The sequence below is a fragment of the Anser brachyrhynchus genome (assembly GCF_964034855.1).
Source record: "Anser brachyrhynchus genome assembly, chromosome: 1".
Classification (NCBI taxonomy): Eukaryota; Metazoa; Chordata; class Aves; order Anseriformes; family Anatidae; genus Anser; species Anser brachyrhynchus.
Genome location: NC_137694.1, coordinates 92,246,357 through 92,267,997, shown reverse-complemented (window position 1 = coordinate 92,267,997; position 21,641 = coordinate 92,246,357). Strand labels below are relative to the sequence as shown.

General features: G+C 35.4%; 1 long non-coding RNA gene across 1 annotated transcript; it reads left to right on the top strand.

The window, feature by feature from the left end:
- The first annotated feature begins 3,847 nt into the window (after nt 1-3,847).
- Nucleotides 3,848-10,629, top strand: LOC308176777. The gene is made up of 2 exons (XR_013938595.1): nt 3,848-4,002; nt 8,863-10,629. It is a non-coding gene; the product is annotated as an uncharacterized lncRNA (long non-coding RNA).
- The last annotated feature ends 11,012 nt before the right edge of the window (nt 10,630-21,641 follow it).

The window sequence follows — 21,641 nt, the reverse complement described above, 5'->3', positions numbered from 1 at the left end:
AGTACAGCAAGACTGTAAATTTAGAAAAGTTGACTGTTAGAGCATAGCAGTAGAGGTGGTATTGAAGACCAATCTTCTTACAGCCTCTGAAAGAGCCTCTGAAAGCAGAGCTGGAAATGTCTTTAAATCTTGCCAACTGACAGTAAAAGGGAGAACACAGTAACCAACTAGTTTTTGTTTTTTTTTTTTCCTCCGATGTATCTGTAGTGGTGCCCACTCTGCAGAGATATCAAATGATGCCTCAACCAAACTACACACAATCCCCACAATCCCAAAGCAAAGTCAAATCTGACACCATTAAATCTTACTCAAAAAAAATCTTCATAATTCATTATATTCCAAATTCGTGTTTAGAGTAGTGGTTTTCATCAAGTCACAGTGCAACAAGAAATCGTTAAATTGCAGTACACTTTGTTTGCCTGTTTCACCTGTAACAGACATGCCTGGTTATGCTGCAAAGCCAAGTACCATTTTAACTAACTTTGCCCAATATGTTGACGGGCATGCTGTAAAAAATAAAACTTAGGGTTCTGTTTTAGCTAACATAAATTGAACATCATTGTTGTTTAGATAACAATGGTCTTTTCTATAAAGATCCTATTTTCAAGTTAGAGACTGAGAAAATACTTTAGAGAGTAAGTGAAAGCCCAGCTTTTGAAGTTTTATTTATACCACTCTAAAAAGCAGCAGCTGCAACACTCTGCTACTCTATAGCGTGGTTTGCTTCCCACCACATCATTTTCGTGCAACTCCTCATGGAGTGCAGAAACGTGGCTGTTACGGCAAGTTGTATTCCTTTGCAATCTGCAAGGGACAACTCTGCATCTGAGACATTCTTTGTGTTCACAGAAGGGATGATGTCTGAATATAAACACAAGGAGACAGAGCTAGAAGCCATCCTTGCACATTGTTAGTATAGCTTAAATTAACAATAGAGTACATTTTAAGCTAAAAATGCATAAAATCCCATTCACATTTTTTCCTTACGTAGTCATTATTAATTTTCAGGATGCTAATACAACATATTTTTAAGAACCAGAAAATTTTTTAAAAGCACACAATACTGACAAAAAGGTATTAACTGTGTTATGGGAGGCTCTAAGTTGCTTAGAAGGGACAATTTGACATACCTAATAGGAGCTTTACAAAAAACTGTAATTTTCACCTCTACCAAGCTTCAGCTTTCTTTGGAATAATTTTATAATGGCAATTACAGTGTATATACATAATTTAGATCAAATGATAGTTGGCCTAAGAGATTAAGCTTGTTCATCAAATCTTTACTGAGCTAGTGCTAACAATATTAACCACCAATCAAAAACTCATAATTTGTTCTTTCTCAAGCTGCTTCGGTTTATTCAGCTGAATTCAGGTTCAGTATGTTCAATGAGAAACCAAGCTGAGTTGAGTAAGGAAAATTTTTCTGTTGCAAAAACAAACACCTAAGGGGAACTGAAGCCTATGAGATTTAAGCAAAGGCATGGGCATTGGTTAATCTTAAACTTATATTCCAGTGAACCAAGAAATGGAACAAACATGACCAAACTAAGAAGTTAGCATTTCTGGCATGAGTTTGTGTATTTGTGTTTTTCCAACTAGCTCCTTTTTTGATCCTCCCTGAAAGTTATTCAGTAGCGATGAACTTTCTACCTTAAAAATGCTCTCAGTGCTGCAAGGGAGATAGAAACTAACTGATTCACATGACTACAGGTTCTAGAAAGGGACTTCACCACCACATATTCTAAGTGCTTAAATGAGTTTAAAACCCAGATTTGTCTGACCAAACCATAGCATACCTTTTTAAGAAGGAAAAAAAGAAAAAGCATTTCATTCTTCTACATACACTGATTCTGTCAATAACAAGTCTTACTCACCAGCATCAAGCTGAGAAACAGCTCCTCAGACTCTGCTCAATTTGTCAAGAAATAATCATTTACAGTCTGTATTATCCCATTTTGTCTAGCATTAAGATTCTTCACTGTATCTCACTTTGGGTCTTTTGCCAGATGGCCATTCAGTATTCTGCTTGCAATGAGACAGAGTTTTCTCACCCACAGTGAGAAAGTATTAAACCCAATTCAAGTCAGCCCCATGGACATTGACATGGTTAGCATCAAAGCTGAAGTTACGCTGGGTTGCTTATTATTATGGCTTCTCCATATCCGAACAGCAATTTTTACTTGAGTAAAAATGCTCTCAAGGGAAGGAAACAAACCTGGAAATTCAAATAGTTTGAATACCTAATGTTTGTGTGTATATATATATTATCACTCTGTGTAATTTTAATGGTTAGTTCTAATACGTGGTCTAAGACCCAGTCCTTTAGACAAGTTCTAATTGCAATTATTGAAGTGAAACAACTAGATCCAGCTTGAATATTCATGTTCCTGTAAAGCCCATTGTGGAACATGCAAGCCTGTTGGTATAAAAGTTTTACAAAATGTACAGACAACATAGATTGCACTATGTTCATAATGTTGCGGACAACATACTCTATGAGAGGCCATAAACAAACTTCAGTAGTTTTAATTCTATTTTCATCATTTTGGTAACATTTTTCATGCACAAAAACTCCTCAAGCTACTATTGTTTATTCATGACATGCATTGAGCAAGCGTGACAATATGAAAGTATGATTGACATGCCTGTTTCCAGCAGTCCTTGCTCCGTGATACTGTTTAAATAGTAATGTATGAAGTATCTTTAGTGCTGATTGAATTTTGGTTTACCTAAACAGCTTCCAACAAACATTTGGCGCACTTAGTGTTCCTTTTTTTAATCATTATTATTACTGCATAATACTAATTGTAATACTTCTTAAACACTTCCATTTAAATAACTTAATATCCTTCACAGTTCTCTGAACCACAGAAAATTTAAACGCCTTGAACATTTGACTGGAAAGAAGCTTAACACACACTTGTAGAGGTGAGCAGCAACAGAATTCAAGTTCTCACTTCTGAATGATGAATACAGTATAAGTAATTGCCATAGCATACAAGCTGTGAGCTGGGTCAAGCAATCTAACTATGTATTGTAACTCAGGTTCCTATATTCTAAAAGCCATAACACTGCAGGCAAAAATGCCTGCCCTTTTTGCTACAACAAGCCAAGTGACTCCAACCGATATTTCTGCCTGGAGTCTCCAAGTCAACCATACAGCTCAAACAGAAGTTCAAGATAAACAATTTTTCAAAGGTCAAATGAGGTCAAAGCAAGCATATCCATAGCGAAGACATTTCAATGGTTAGCTACTTCCACTGTTAAATACATTTCTCATTTCTAAACTCAGTTTCACCTTTCAACTGCAGAATCTCATCATTCTCTGCTATATTAAAAAGGCAGTCTATTGATAAAAAACTCTCTCCCTCAAAAATATTTAGATTAGAACAATGTCATCTTTTAATCCTTTCAGGTAGTAGATGTTATGCTCAGTAAAAAGCATGTCATGCTTTTATTCTCTTTTGAATACCTTGCAGGTTTTTATTCCTCTCTCCCCAAAGGCTCCTGACATAGCCATTGTGGCAGTTGTATGGGTGCAGTTTCACATCCCCAGGTTCCTTACAAGCCGCCCATTCCTTCCAGCAGTGGTGCAAATTGGAGTTAGCCCTTCCAGTAGTTTGAGAGAACCCATGTGGGTTTGGGTGGCACCACATTGAATTACTGTTGTGTTTTTAATTTTAGGTGGAGCTGCTAAAAGAAACCCAAACCATATTACCTGGGTGCTCTGCAGCAACTTCTCTGGATGAGACCAACAGGTTTTCACCATGACTTATTGCTTCCCCAGGTTTTCTTAGTGTTTATAAGCTTTTTTAACCTTAAATTATCCAAGAGCAAACCTGTTCATCTAGAACATTCAAGAGCCCCTGACTGCAGCATCTGCTACAAAGCCACATACTAGAGTCCATCTATAAAAATCATTTGTACATTCCATCACTGAAGCATTTTTAATTACTTCACATGCACAGTTTCAATAACATGTTCTACATACTGGAAAGTCAGGTGAGCTAAGTCTTTTCTTATGAATGCTTACAACTCTGTAACAATGATCTGTTTGACAAGATTAAAGGAACTACTCAAATTTTTCTGCTATCACTTTCTATCCAATGCTTTCTTACTGCTCTAAGGAAGGAAATGAAACTTAGTTCTCCAGGTCACAGAAATTTCCTCTGGGACTAAAAAGTATGTTAAGTACACGCTTCAAAGTGGTCCTTGCCCAGTACATGTGAACCTGGCTCATGCTAACTTGAACAGAAACTTTTCTCCCTTCAGGTTATTGCTTATGATAAACACTTTAATTAAAAAAACTACAAATACATCACACCACACATCATAATTCTTCACCTGAACAAGAGACAAAGGCTCTTTACTTCCCTTACAGCTGATGCAAGACTGAAAATTTTAAGCATTATCACATATCCCTGAGGCACTTTATTGGGATGTTTTTATGAATTGTTACATGCTTTTCTTCACACACCAGTCAGATTGGCCAGTGGAGAATGGTTAGAGTACTATCTCTTTCCTCTAGCTGTCATTTACAAAAGAGTATTTGCACCCCAAACACATTATTAGGTCTCTCTCTGGCCCATCATCAGGTGGTACAAGGTGTTTCATGGTTTCTTACACCGTGATTTACTGGACACTGCATCTGAAGCACACACAAGGACTAAACTTGCAGAAGAAATCATACAATTAATTTAATAGTTTCATTTTTATAAAGCTTTATGCAATTTCTTTGTCAGGTAACTGATATCTTTATTTTTCATCTGGCATTTATTGCTATGTGAAATCTAATACAATATGATGAATTACTCCTTCTGATGCACAGACAGCTTGGAAGGCATGAAAACCCCCTATTAAGCAATAAAGAAAAGAAGTCACAGCGAATCAGTTCAGTGATGAGGAGCATCCAGCCAGCAGAACAAGCTTGAAATAGATAAATAAAAGAATATTAATTGAATAGTGAATAACAAAAGGATTAGTGGCATGCTATATCTGAAAAGTTCTAAAAGAAATAGAAGATTGTCCAAGGCAAAACACCTAGACAACAGAAAACAAAACAATAGGCCATGCTGCAACTCTCTACAGGATATTTTTTAGATGTCTGAAGATCTCACAGTTAAACACTTTCATCGTATGAAGATGAAATTACATGATATTGTTCAGAATACTATATTGACAGCACAAACTAAATAAAGGCAGTGTAAGTTAATAGGCAAAATTTTAAGGAAGAAAACTCTTTCAAAATAAAGGCCTATGGTGTGATTATTCTATGTTGTCTTTTCTTAAGTGGATCAAAAAAGTTTAGTAAGTCTCTTTGATAATATTGCGAAACACCTATGGTATTGCTTTTCCCAAGAAAGCTCAAAAATACCTTTTCTAATACAGATAGATAGAAGCTCAATGCAACTCAGAGCTATATAAAGAACCATAACCAGTAAAGACTTTCATCGTTATCACTAGTTAATATTGAGAAGATTGTGAGTGGGTCGAACTACTTTGTTCTTGACCTAGCACAGAACATACTGGTGAAATTTTTTTGATACACCTACTTATACTACTGTTCAAAAAAAAGACCTCAGCTGCATAAAATTTAATACTAACCCTATAGCACAAAGTAGCAATTAAGGTAAGATGAGATTTGTCAGTTTGGACCAACCTTTTGACCCAGCCTGTCATAAATGAGAATTTCCAAGTTGAGAATTTCCTTGGGCATATAAAATCCAAAACAAAATATTTCATTTCTGCCCTCGTGGCTTTTGTTTGTTTATTGAATCCAAAGCAGTCCAACAGCACTCAAATTAAAAACAAATCCAAAACTATGCATGGTTTCTAGTGCAATGGAGAGAGTTCAGATTTTTCAAGCACTTGCAGATATCAGGAGACTGTTTCAGAGAAGAATGACAGATGAGCTGAACTCTGTAACTGCCTGAACTTGCGAAAGTTCAGGAATTAAATTGTCTTTATTGAAATGACAACTCTCAAAATAGCTGTTGTGGTCATTTCTTTTGTGTCTCTGGCTGGCTCACTACCCTGATGTCATCTTGTTTCCTAGAAACTGTACCACATATGGATGTGACACACTAAAAGCTGACCTTTCCTGGTTCTCATGGGCAAGTCCTCTGCCCCTGTCACTGTCATTTCTTGATTGTTATTGTAAATTCTTCTCTGCCCTCACTGTTCCAAGGAGGATTTGCTAAAGCTTTCTTCCAACTCGCTCAAAACCACATGGTTATACCTCCCAAGCCTTACACTTCCTCACTGCTTCCATCTTTCTGCCCTTGTCAGAATGGTGGTAACAAGCACATCTTATGCTCTATTAAAATCACATCAAGAAAGGCTTGGGGGTCTTGCTGTTTGTTTTGATTTGTGTTAACCCCAAAATTGTTAACCATTTTGTCTGTAAATATGTTACAGTAGTAGAAGTTACTACTGGCTGATCAGCAAGTAGAAAACTTACACAGAAAATTCTTTTCGTTTTTCTTTTCTTTTTTTTTTTTTTTTTTTTTTTTATTTCCATGCAGTTACTCATCACCTCTTAGTTATTTTTCTTACTTCTCTGACTCAGAGCTTTTGGTTTTCTCTTGCTGTTCAGCTCTCCTCTGATGAGGCACTTCAGCTCGACATTGTATTTCATTCAGCAGTAAATCTACAGGGTTTAAGCTGCTGAAAACTCATTCCAATTGCTTTGGCTTAAGAGATGTATTACTCATAATTCTTGAGAATAATATACAAACAAAGCAGTCAGACCTTGAAATGAACATTTATATAACTTAATCTTTTAGCTCCCTGCCCGTACATGTGGCATATAAGTTCTATCAACATTAATTGCTAGACATTATTTAAATGAATGCTACTTATGATTATATTCTTTAGCATATTTTCTTTTTGAAACTTAGGAAAGATTGGTGCTCTTGAACAGTCTTCTGACTACAAAGCAATACTGTATTTCAAGTCTTTTGTTATGTTATTTCAGAGAGTCTCATTACTGACTTAAAAGTCCACGCGTTAAATTCTGAACCTAACTGTGCACATACTTTCCCATTTCGTATACCATTTATTCACCTAGCTGCATGAATCTCAATACTTACTGCATCAGTTACCTTAAATCATTGTTCCAGCCTCAATATGCATTAAGGAAAAAAAGCAAGATGCTGACATCTTTTCTCTTCTGTTAAGTGGTATATGCTCAAATAGAATCCAATAAAATCTGCAAAAAGCACTGTTAGATTGATTACCATCTTCAGCATGAGGTAAGGCAATGGCTAATATTACTCAAAACTGAAAACAACTTTTATACAAGTCTTAAGGATGAAATTAGACAACCCCTCAAGTTCTTTTTTTTCAGTATCCTTTTTACTGAGGTCCTCCAATTATAACCTGTTGATTGAAATTTGCAGCCTGCCTGATATCAGCTTGTATCCTTTTAAAACTTAATAAATACAAAATATATGAAGGAGAAAATATCCTGAAAGGTGTTAAAGACTACTAAAATATGGGAAAGCAGTGAACATAGTGAAACATTCTGGACTGAAGCAACATCTCATCCGTCTCTTTACTTAACGGTACATCCTCTCAGTTCAAGCATATACCAATGCTGAAGCATCTTCAGATGTCCAAAGACTTCTGCATCAACTTCTACAGTTAAATGTGCTTTATCTCCCAAATCAATGTTTCTTGAAGGGCATCCATTCAATTTGGAAAAGATTCAACATCATAAGATTCATCCAAGCAAACCTGAAGACAGGCAGCCTTCTGTGCACAACATTTTTTTTGTTGTTGTTTTGGTTTTTAAATTGTTTCAGTTTAGTCTAGAAATTGTTAACTTTAAATTGTAATTGTTTAGTCTAGAAAGATAGCTTAAGAAGCACTATAATTTGTTATTTTCATACCTTCAGACCTGAACTCAGTATCTATTTTTCAAACATTAACCATTTAAACAAGTTTCTGGGAAATTTGAGATTCTCCTATTTTCAATACAAATACTTCTCATTCTCATGAGAAGCTACTTGTGCCCACATTATCACAGATATCCAACTGGATTGAAAATGTGCATCATGTCAATTTTAAGAGGTTACTTTAAAATATTTAAATAATTTCATAGTTCTTGTCCTCAGTAACAGATGTAATTCTTTCAACAGTAACAAAAACTTTTGAGACAAATGAACAGTAACTACTCTCCAGTAGCTTAAGGAACATATTCAAAAGTAAAGCAAAGAGCATGCCAGATCCACAACAATGCAAAAAGAATAACCATTCAGAAGATTTAACCTAGAAACATATTTTATAGTAGATATGTAAAACTAATACTTAATATTGTGTTTTGTCATGCATACTGTATCCCAAACCAGTGAGTTAAGATGTGACTGTGGCAACCATTGTTGCTATATGTTCAAGCACGTTATCTTTTTTTTTTTTTCCCCCAGCAGCATGATACAATGGTTTTGAAAAAGGCTTTTACTGAAACCAGGGATATTTAAGATCCTACAATATTGGAGAGCCTTACATATTATATGAATGCTTCAAACTAAAAGTTACAAAGCTGATTCAGATGAAAGCTCAGGGTAATTTTGTCCTGTCCCTAATGAAAAAAAAAAATCATATATTTTGGCACCTTCCCAGAACACCTACTAGTAATTTCAGGTACAGGCTTGTGTTGACTCCAGCTGAGTCCTTTACTTTATACTAGCCCCTTCAATGGGGAATGTCTTGAATTTGTCAAGAAGGTAGATGCAGCCAGTAACAAAACTGTTTTAAGTCACGTAAAATTCAATTGTAGTAATACCAGTTAATCCCTGAGTACCCTTTATTCAAGATAACAAAAGCATTGAAAGCTGTCTCTTGCCCTTCTCACCTCTTTAGGAGAGACCAGGATGTGGTCAACCTTGAAGCATCAACACATCAAACATAAGAAGATTTTTGCAGCTCCTTCAGGTATCATTTCAGCAGCACTCAGAATGCCCCACAAGACAGCTGCTCAATACTGGGAGTAGAGGAGATCTGATCACCTCAAGCTAATGCCTCTTGCCATCATGTTCAGGCAAGGATAGCAAGAACACAGCTCTTCCTCCCTCCCTACGGTAATTAAGATCCAACAACACAGAAAAATAGTGACAAGAAGTCTAAAGCCACAATGGGTCAACACAGCAAGTTTTAAATGCCTGTCAATGAGCTCTGCAGTCTGCAACACTAAGAACCCTGTTTCATGGGAATAACCAAGGTTTTATATTTTCTAAGCCTAATCTGGCATACTCCTATCTAATGTCCACCATTTCAAAGATAAGTAACTTAACTAAATTTGAAGGAGTTTGTAGTTGATGACATCGTCTCAGAAACATTATTGCCATATCTGTTTTCAGGAAGCCAAATACATGGTGCTGCATCTGATTTAAAATTAAGTTCTGTTGGTCAGGTTCTGCCCTCAAAAAGATAGGTGTTCATCAAGATAAATTCCAATGAATAATGAGTTTATTGTGAACTCAGACCACAGTGTACTTGATGATTTATTTTAAGACTAGCTGTATGCTTATCAATGTGTTTCATTCTCAATTAGTCCTTTAGTGTTGCTTTTATTGATTTTCTGCTATTGAATTTTGCCTGGCATTTACAAGAAGGAAGTCAACTGAAAAGTCCTCTCAAAATCTAGAATTCCATGCATTTATCACCACCTTTGTGCAAAAATCCTTAGCCTTGGATTACTAACACCAGCCTGACTGTGGAAAAAAGTAATAATTGATTAAGTTTTATTTTTCTTATAACCATAAAAAAATTATGCCCGTAATACAGAAGATCCCCAGCCTCTTCAAAGAATATTCAAATTATAACACTATTTTTCTTATAAAAACTAATTTGCAAAGGTGGGCCAGAAATTAAATTACATGTAAAACAGAAATTTTATGTCATGATTAGAGTTCTGTTGTTTCAACCAGAACTTTTTAATGAAAATGACAGTGGAAAGCATTATGAGCAAAGAGACATTTCACCTCGAGTCAGGTAAGATACTGTGTTCTGTTCAAGTTATTTCTCCTATCTTGTGATGGTTCCCTGACGAAAAAAACATATACTATTTTCATACTAATGTCATCATTTAAGGAATGGAAGAAGAGTGAAGTTCAGCTTATTTTTACCTTTTTTCTTTTTCTTGAAGTGCAATTATTTCCTGTATCATTTCCAAATATTAGTAACTGCTTTCAAAGGATGGCCACCACATGTTTCAGATACTTTCTTACACTGTTAATTAAATTACCATAGCTCTTCTAGAAGCTACAGCAATATCTACTGTTTTCTGGTGTTCCTTAATTTGAACACAAGTCTGAGTCATGTATTATATGAGCTGAACATAGTAAGCAAGCAGTTGAATCTTATATAAGGTCTTATTCTCCGGGTTTTTTTTTGTTTTGTTTTTTTTTTTCTCAATTTCTGTTAGAGTTTCAGATTTTTTTTTATCTGTCGAAGTGGCAACCTTGAGAACAATTTGGTTCTGCTCAATAATTCTTTTTAATGTGCCCCCGTGTTTTATGATATAAACCGTGAGGAAATACTTTGTGGTTAAATTGGTCACCATTCTCAACATCCGAGAATAACAAAAAACAATGAAGTAAATTATATCCATACATACAAAAAAGTACATTCCAAATAAGCAGAGCTCCATCTAAATGGTGATTTTACCTAGGCATTTGTAGGCAAACTTCCAGTTAAAGTGGGAGGGGGCTGCCAAACCTCTGGATTATATTGGGTAAAAGCTAAATAAAAATATACATTTGTATGGAGTTCATAAAAATGTATTCCGTTACTGGTAAGTGACTAGGAAAATACCACGGGGCATGTGAAAAAAAAAAAAAAAAAGAAAAAAGAAAAAAAAAGAAAAAAAAACAACCTTAAGATATGCCAGGATGAAACCACACTATTGGTCATAACCAGATTTACAAAATACTTAAACTCTGAACACAGATTTGGTTAGCATTTAAAACAGCAGTTTATTCTCCCTAACATCCAAAGCCAACTGATTTCCATGTTACCTTTCATATTAGGGTTCCACTGCAAGCACTAAAGCACTAATTTTGACGTACTTTCTGCTCTTGAGTTTAAATGGTCTCCAAAGAACTAATCTAGTTTACATACCTCGTGATTTATTTGAATCTTGTTTTATGCTATTTTAACATAGACTACCTACTGTTACTATAGAGAGAGTGATCCTAAAGTAGACATTTTACACATCATTTTACAGAAGTTTATACTGTAGAAAGACATCAACAGCTTGTTCTGCCCTGTTAAACTAATAGACTGTGGACTCCAAAACGTACAATTGCTTCTGAAGTGCAATAGAAGGTAACCCAGTCTAAAAAAAATCCCCCAAAAATGCCATATCACACCTCTTCTCTTACAAAAAGGACTTAAAAACTTGCATGCATGTTGTTCCTTAACTTGAATATCATAAATGACATAATAACATTAAATTTTTGACACAACACTAATTACTTAAGTTATTGAAAAGTTTCTCTCAAAGTCCAAATTAGGTGAATCTAACAGTCTTTCAAAAGTATGAAGCATGTAGAAGATCTTTGTCTCACTGATGACTATGAGTAGTATTTTTTTACAATTCCTTCAATCATAATTGACATTGAATTTATTACATGTAGTCATAAAAGTTTAGGCCAGTACCTAAAAAGAGAAGACCTACGTCACCATAAAGATTATCAGACTTGAGCCTAGAAATATAATCATTAATTTCACTTGCTTATTAGCTCCTACTCTAATGGGTTATAGAAAATTGAAAAGTTAATATACAAAGAGATTGCATATGTTCATGTTGATCTCCATTTTGCAGAAAAGCCTTGTCACTGACATCATAAGTACATCATGTTTGTTACACTAGGGAATAGCTAGCTTTACACAGGTTTGGAAGAGTTAATAGAATATCATTTTTCAATCATTATATTTAAAGAACTATCCATTTATATGTAGGGGGAGACTATAGAACTTGATATGATGACAGTGACTGAATATGCACATTTTTTTCCACTGTACTTGTAAACTTATTCAATTTTGTAATTTCTATTATCATACCTTCCAACTGAGTAATTGAGTTAAACATTTCATTCTAACAGTTCAGATTACAACAGCCACAAGTCAACATCTCAATTCTGTTACACAAAATAAACATAAAAAGCATAGGTTTTCTTCATAGTCATGTGGAGTCCATCAAGCCATCCATAAATACACTTTTCTATCTTAAAACTATCGGTGACCTCCACAGACTATTGCATTAAATCAAGATAAAATTCTACAGGACATGACATAATTAAATAATTTTGTAAGTGACAGGGAAGAAATGCATTCCAATTACTGTTCCTCCCCTCACGCCCCTAAAACAAAGGCCTTTCAGACCTTCTTCCTTCTAAATATTTGCCCTTCTATGAAGAGAACTCGCTTCTCTGCTATTCATTCTGCTCTCTAATGGAAAAGCTTCTATAAACAGTCTCTATGATGTAGCCCCATCCTGGATATAAAGTTTTAAGTATTAGTAATTACTGAACATGGAAACGTTTCTGTAAATAAACTCCATTTACAATAAAGCCTCACCTACGACATAAAATTTTAAGCAAGTGTCTGTAACTGCCAAAGAGTTCTAAATGGTTTCATAGGAAGATGCAGTAGAAAAAGCTCAACCCTTACTTCCTTATACTGGCTGCTAGCAAAGTAACAGAAAATCTTGCTAAGTGACAGTACCCACTCAAGGTGAGTATAATGCCGTCTACTTATGGGACTGAAAGTCCTATACGTGACTCTGGGAAGCATGCTGTACTACTTTTTAGTGTCACCATAATCCATATATTTTTTATCTTCCAGTACAACCTCACAAACTTTAATGATATCCAGTGGCTTCACTTCAAGCAAGTACAATCAGAATGTGTTTTACCTTATTCCCTTGGACTTGACAACAATCTTCTTGTCCATGCTGCTATTAAGAGCAACATTGCTATGTTACTAAAATTTTTCCTGATAAACATTGTCAAAACAAAGTATGGAATTTGAGCTTGTGCAGCTAGCATATGAATAAATATATACAACATTAAACAGCCACATTCAGCAAAGTGAATCAAAGCAAATAAAGGCCAGACTTCGCTTCTTAAACTATTTAAATAGAATATAAGGGTCACTTTGTTGTTTATTTAAAAAATAAATATGCAGAAATAGGTTTAATAGACCTTACAAACTTATGTCATACCCAAGGCTCTGGTTTGACCTGTGGCTTTAAAGCCAGTCTCTTTGCCTCCTCCTTGCTGAGTAGCTGAGGCAGAAATTAAGTTTATTCACTCCATGAATCAACTCCGCAGGTTAATTTATTTCATAGAAAGTCATTATCAATGTGCACTATTCAGAAGTTTCAGGAGACTCAAATAGTGGTGCAAAGATATTCAAAGACTAAAGTCGAAGTTGATTTTCCATTCTTGTTTGGTTTATTCTACTAGATTCCTTTATTTAACCTTTCTGCACAACTCAGCTACCCCAGAGAAGTTTGTTAGAATTTGGAATAAAGTTGCAGCAAATTTAATGCTGAGAAATTCAAATATAATATAACCTTAACCAATGCTATTACCTTTCTCCTTCAGTGCTTAAAAGCAGCTTTTCTTTTTTCTGGCCTGAAGCCACACACATCTGATCTTGTGCATGATCAAAACTGATGCAGGAAAATAAGTTACTAAAAGAGCCAAGGAAATGTTCTTAGGATACCAAAATCCACAGCTTTTACCTCAATGCTTTCCTACTTGTTTTTGTTGTGTTTTTTTTTTATTATTATTTTTTAACTAAACAAAAACTTTTACATTCAGAAAAAAATACTTTTGCTCAAATTTTTATACCTCAAATTCCTAAACATGTAGGAAGAGACATGTGATTTAAGTTATGAACAAGGGGTAGATATTGCATTTCTGTATAAACTTCTTGCATTAGAGAACCCAATTTTATTGGTGAAGTTTCGAACACTACAATGCAAAGACAGTCACGAATCCCTGAAGCCTCTGCACACTGCAAGGACTTCTGTTCGCATTCTGGCAGCTAATTCTACAGCCATCTGCTTCCAGACAAAGCATACTCATGTCCTCCTCTGGACTCAGGCATGGGACCACTTTTCCAATTCTGACGCATTGAATTCAGAGCAGTTGCTGGCTCCCAAATACATCACGATGCAGTCTGAATAGCCTCACTCTAACCCATTGAAAGTTTAAGCACCAGTTCATTTACTTGAGATTGAGGCTCTGACTAGGTCTTCAAGTGCCCTGTCACAATAAGAAAATTTAGTTTGCTGTTGACCATGGTTTTCCCAAATTTACAGTTATATATAACAGACTTGTAATGAAACTCAGCAGTAGGTTACTAACAGTAGTAAACAAACCTGTTCCATTACAAGCAGCATGAAAGTCAACATTCAGCTAGGCTGTAAGCACAAAATCTCTCTCTAGATAATGTCTCTATCTGAATTTTAGGGACAAACAAACAGCTTCCTGATGTTCCAAGGCACCGCAGTACAGCTATTTTTCCTTCGTCTCTAATTATCTCTTTCATAGTATAGAGAATCCTTTATAAGGCTTGTTGAGCTATTTCAGTCAGTCATTCACTAATGCTTACCAGACTTTTTACTTTCCTTAGCAGGTAACAAACAACCTTGGCATGTAACATACAAAGGTTTGAACAAGGAATATATTTTTTAACACCTTCAGGAAAACAAAAATAATCAAAAAAGTACACTACTAAACAACCCTTAGAGGGGGTTTTGTGAACAGGAGATTAAAAGGTAATGTTTTCTTCTGCTTGCAGTTATAGTTAGCCTAAACATCTTTCAGGCCTGGCCCAAGACAGAGGCCATGATCAGTGATTCCCACAGATGGGAGCACAACTGCTTTTCTCACTGGTATTATGCATACTGTTTGTTTGTTTGTTTGTTTTAAATGCAACATACTCCACTTTTTCTTTAATTGCACCCCAGCATATTTTCTTCTGTAGTAGTGACAAAAAATGTGCACTTTACTAGTGTGCAATTCTGGACCAATATATGTAGCAAGCACTGTTACATTAATGTAAAAGTCACACAAAAAAATTCTACCTCTTCCTAGATGGGAAAACTCCAATCGAGTTCTGAAATGCTGCTTCTATACTTCCATGCTATGCAGAAAACAGGCAAGAGATAAACATGAGTTAACACCGCAAATTAAAGATTTTCAGTATACCAAGTTGCTCCCCACAGAATCTAAGCTATTGTGAATAGCCTGCTTCTGGTTTCACTCAAAGTTTCTGGGGATTTCTTCACTGCATAGCACTTAACTACACAAACAGACCTTCCACTAAATTATTGGCAAGCCTCTACTCTGAATAACTTTTTAGAACTTATATGATCATAATCTAAACTAGTGAGAATGCATTTGAGTTGCTCATCAGTATTCATCCTCTAATAAACAGCCCCCCAAAATACCACAAAGTAATTGGTGAAGTTAAGATTTTATATTCTTTGACTTATTCTGCTCTTCAGCATAATTTGCAGTAAATGACTGAGAGATGTAAAACTTTTTGTAGGAGGGCCTGCTTCCTGGCTAAATTATCTTTAACTCAGAAAGGCTGATCAAATGTCACTAGAGTTATTGTGAAAGGATTTTTTTTAATCTTTTTAAAAAAAGCACCCCACAATATTAATGAACTTAATCATATCTTTAGGATAGCCACATCCTTCAGCTGTGGCTATCCTAAAGAAATAAAGTGGCAACCTAAAGAAAACAGCATCCTCAATAGGTTTCTGACCACATTGTCCAAATCTGTCCTGCATTATCAATACATATTTTCTTTCATGGCATTCCTCTTATCTACCAAGAACGTTTTTAGTAAACACACAAGGCAGAATTTTCTGCTAGCTTTTCCCCCATAGCCAATTAAGACTAGTGATATTTTAGGAACTTTCAAGCTCCTTTTCTATGTGAAAACAACAGTCTATGTATTTATGCTGTAAACACCTGTTTTTAAAACAGAATACTCAGTCAGAAACAGGAATACCTTGCCAAGACCACACAGTATGCCTGTGCTTGTGAGACAGGCCAGCTTCATCAGCCTACTCCATTTAATGAGTGAAGTAGGTCCTAGTGGCAGGACCACCTACTGCTGATCAGAATTAGGGCTGGAGGCTGTATATCCGCAAGACAATTATTTCTTGTACACCTAAGAGTCTGGCTCGTTAGAAAAAAATGCAGACTGCTCAATGACAACCTTTACAACTTACTTCATTTAAAATATATATAGTTATTTTCTTCTGTTCATATATTGCACCACATACTGAATTTGCCCTTTTTCTAATTAAGAGCTGCTGTGCTGGGGTCAGGATGGAGTGTAGTCACCAACTCAAGCGGAAACCATACATTTTGGCCTTTTCTGAGATCTGTTTAATTGTGTATTACCATTATCACTCCAGGAATTAGCACAGCTTCTTCCATAAGAAATGGAATTTTTGAGCAGAGGGAGAGTTCCCTCAAATCAACAAGCTGCTGCCATGGAGTAACTTCTCCACAAAGTTCAAGCTTTCTTGTTGTTGGTCAAATCAATTTCCATAAAAAAGTAACTGCTTCCCTTATAAGTTACCTTAATCCACAGCAGTCAGGTGATTTGCCTCCCCTTTATTTCTCTTTCATTACTGTTCTGTCATCAGGTCATGCTATTGCTTGCAGAGATAAAAACTTGGTTTTCAGAAACTGAAGCTTCAGGTCTAGCTGAACAGGCAACCCACAACTTATACAAAACATACAAAGTGAAGATGGGAGTATAAGAAATCTCATTCAGCAATGAACCTGCTGGATTAGTGAATTTAAAGGGCCTGCTCTTTCATATATTCCAGTGTGATGACTGCACAAACCAAACTAATAGATATTGCCTATGTAGAAATTAAGGAGTCAGAAAGAAGTACAAAACATTCATATTTTAAAAGCCTCATTTACTTCAGTAGATATCCTCCAATGGGTTGTTTAGGGAAAGAAAGTGAATTATTTGAACAGTTGTTCTCTCAGGTTTTAGTTTTGTTTCTATAATCATTCTTAACTTGCTCTTTACTGATGGATTTAAGCCATATAATTCAAACCTTTGAGATGAACCTCCTTGACACTACATCCCTTTCACAGGAGAACTGACATGAAGTTTATTCCCTTTAATCAGATTTTGCTTCTTTTATTGTCTAGTTTCCAGGATGACTTCAAAAGGTGACAAGTGACATTAGACCTGTTTTGCATCAATATTTTAATATTTACTTCTCTTCATCTCAAGTGAACGTGCCTATGACTCCACAAGTGTAGCACACTGTAGGGCAAGCTTATCCTAACTTTCAAAACAACAAACCCACCAGTCACACGGTTCAGGCTAAGTGACTTCATGTCTTGACTCAATTTCTATTCTCAGCAAGCACTCTAGATATTAGTTGAAAGGAAGGTTTCCACATTAAGATTAGAGAGACAATTACAAGGAAACAATCTACAAAACCAAGATATTCCCACTTTTATATGTGAGACCCATTTTGCCTCTCTGAGGCTTACTTTACAGTTGCAAATTTCTTTTGAAATAGCTTATTTTGTACAGCAAAACTTCTTGATGCTTTTCAGCTTTAGCTTATCAATACAGGTTCACACAAGTTGAAGAACTATTTAGACCAGCAGGAGATGCCAACACAGAAGAGACATATGGCTTGGTAATACTTCCTTCTGGGTAGTCTTTCCTCTGCCTGGTAAGTCACTTGTTTCTTCAATATTTTTTTTCTTTTTTTCTTTTCCTTTAGACCACTTAAGGTTAGTTCTTATGATATTTAAGCATATTTATTCAAGGAAAACAGAAAACTCAGCAAAAACACCCACTGACTTACTGTATGAATACTTCTGTGGTGGTTATAAATTGCCTTTCTTATATGCTCACCTTCTTCATACCTCCTGATCTAAGTAAAACCATTCTATATTACTGTTCTGCTGTTATTGTAACAAATTTGAAAGGGATTATATTTGTTGCACACATATCTACATGCTGCATAGACACTATCATTTAATTAACAGGGTACTTTAACCATAGACCCATAAACTTTTGTTATGTTAGCATGACTTTTTCTGTTGTTGTTGTTGTTTTGTTTTTAAATCTTTGACTACTGCTAGCACTTATCACTTAGGACTGTTTTATTTCCAGGCTCAGATTTACCATGTTTATCTGTTGCTTAGTTTGAGACCAAAAAATTTCAAGGCAAGTTTTGAGTTTTCTTCATTATTATAAAAAAGAACTATTTTTTTTCCCTACAGTTGAACACTTGCATTGTGTCAAGAAAATCCAAAAAAGCTTCCCGCTATTTGTATGCTTCTTCCATAGGAGAGGCAGCTAGAGTATGAGTGTCTTCTTCAGCTAGCCTCTGCTTGAAAAGTGAACCAATTCAAATGGGCTTCCCTAGATTAAAACAAAATAAAACAAAATAAAATAAAAAAACACTCCCACAAGAAGCAAACAGTAAATGGCAGCAAAGTCCCTTCTGTTTTCTAAAGATAGATAAAGAAGAGGTGTCATAACTCCCAGCCCTTCCTTCAATTTCCTTGATATATTAAATTGTCTCAAGTAAGAAGAGAACATCATGTGTGGCAAATCATTTGGTGGTGATTACTGCCATATGTTTCTCAGACTTGAGTTGCAAGCAACAGAAGACAACTTTGCAGCTGGCAGGTCTTGCTTCCCATTACTCAGATCCATAACATTGATATAGTTAAATATTGTCCAATTAAAATGGAGAGGGAAACATAGGAAGGCAATACATCAAACAAGTTAACAGTCAACTACAAGAATTACCTTAGTCAAGTCCTGAAATATTGGTTCTGAAGTGAACTATCTTCAAAAAGACTATTAAGGTTTGACTTTGTCAGAAGAACCTATTCATCATTTAATGGACACTTAGAAAGTGCAACTATTAAATTAACTGTGTGCATTGCATTATGCATGCCATAATTTACAGGTCAGATCAACCAGCAATAATATTTAAGCAATAAAAAAAACCTTTCGCTTCAGCCCTTACACTTGATAGTAGAACCTCAGTTTCATGTTAACACATGAAACGATAACTACCTAACTTGATTTCAAAGCATAAATTCAAATGTTCTCTGAAGATTAATGTGCACTCTTTCCTTAAATTAGATGTCAAGGGACATTTTTTCCCCTATTTCAGTGGAAGAACAACCACTCTGACAGAAAGTAAAACTTTACACCTTACTTAGTTCCGCCTAATTAAAAAAAAAAAAAAAAAAAAAGACATCCCATTTCATAAGACCTATTCAAAAATCCAAAAATCCATTCTGAATAAGAAAAGATTATGAAGAGTATGTAAACATCTCACTTATTTCTTCATACTTGAAGTCCTACTTGGGGGAGAAGGGAGGGGTGGGAGGAGGAGGGATAGTAAGAATATGATCTGTTTTCAGAGACACAATACTGTGAAACACACCCTCCTTTTTGCATGCATGCAGTGCTATAAACTTTAGGTACCAAATCTGAACACTGAGATTAAAATATTGAATGCTTTAATTGTATGTTACTTTTTATGTAAAAATTAATATTGGGAAACAATTTTTGCCCCACTTTAAAATAATTATGCATTAAAAAAATGAAATCAAAAGAAAACATCAATTGGTCTACATTCTTTAAAACAGATTTCATTACAGGATTCTATGTGAGAAATGGGACTGGCACAGGCAACTAGAAGAAAGTGCAGAAATATCACCTTCTAAAATCACTAATACTTTTCAGTCTTACAGCATGTTTGGTAAATAATTAGTAGATACACACTAATGAGATTCTATACAGAGTCAATTTAGCCGAACTCCTAACATCAAAATAAAGAGGCCCCAGAGTAATTTTTCAAGATTCATGTATGGAATTGTGATAACAATTTTCCTAGTGTGGTTTAAGCAGACAGCTATTCCAGGTAAGCATTACATCTATGATTCATCTCAAACTCTTTAGTGTAACGTCTGCAATGCAGATATAATAGTCATTTTGGGTGGTAACTAAAATTCTCTTAATAGCCAATAGGTGCTTCTAAGGAAGAGTTTAGTTTATCCTAAGGTAAGTTTTCCAGTAAGGATAAGACAAATCCCTTTTCACAATTGCTTGTTTTCTACTACTGACTGTAAATAGACAGCTGCCTTAGGGACCTGAAATCCATCCTCCAGGAATACATATGCCTTAACAGCAATTCTTGTACGCCCATGCAAGCACATTGAAAAGGCAAGCCAAGTAAGAAAATCTTTAAACACCTCTAATTCTAATTAGATCTTAATCTCATGCTCGTGTACTTGCACTATAGTCTACTTAAGCTCAGGTAGCCCATCTTTTATTGAGCTAGTGCAAACTCTCAAAGAGGGCTTCATTTCATTATAGACTAAGATATAATTGAATACACCATAATCTTAAAGACATCCACACAGCTTTCATTGCAGACAGAACCCCCACATGATATCCAATTAATTCAGCCCTTAGATCAAGCAAGGCTTCTCTTGTCCAAGATATTTTTCTGATGGACAGTTTACTGAGATACCAGATCCATCCAGAAGTCTTGCCATTTGAGCATGCGGCTTTGAGTCCCTTGTCTGAAGCCCATAGCATTCAACACCATACAGAAAGACAGTGCTGAATTTGGTCAACGTGCACGGAAGAACACTTTGTCATGAAAGAAGCAGAATAGAGACAGATAAATATCTCCTTATTCCAAATCACTCATAATCCCATTAAATTACATCAAAATGTCTTGCTCCCTGTGTTTCACTACTAAACTATAGGTATTCATAAGTCAAGCCCAATGCCAAAGATTTCTTAAAAGAATTGCTATCAACAAACAAAAAGAGACCATGTTCAAGTGTCCACACTTGAGGTAATGATAGTAATTTCACTTCAGGCTGCTGTCTGTATTGCATAATGATATAAGGCACCTTGTCTGGTTGTTTGGCAACCTGCAGCACACCTATTCACCAAGTTGATCCTTTGATAGATTTATTCCTCTAACAGTTCTTTAATTATAATAATTTCACTGTGTCAGTAAATAGCTAAAAAAAAACATTTTAGTCATCCTCACTGTAATCCTTCAAGTTAATGCTATGCTGGCATTTTCCTTCATATTTCAATGTACACAACTTCACCATAACAATTTATATTTTACACATTTATCCACATACCATCATTAGTTCGTAATTGTTGTTTTTTTGATTTGTTATTTTAAACCATTTTACATCTACATTCACTTGATCATTCAAAATGGGTTTAAGGGAAACAGAAAAGTGTTTCAAATCACCACAAAACATTTTGCTTTTCTTGATTTTACAACATACTTTCTCCATAGACATATGAATGTCAGAGAACTTAGGAAAACCCAAAAACCTTTCCAGCTGCTACAGAGGAAAGCTGCCACCAGCTTACTGTTGACTGAAAACAAAAGTTCATAGTGTCAGATAAAACTAAAAAGATTAATACAGTGAAGAAGTACAGTGAGATAATCGCAACTGACAGTATCAGTGTTTAATTCTAATGTACTTGCAGATAAATACAACTCCACATTTCCAGTGGACTTCATCATTCACAGTATCACGGTATCACAGATTTCT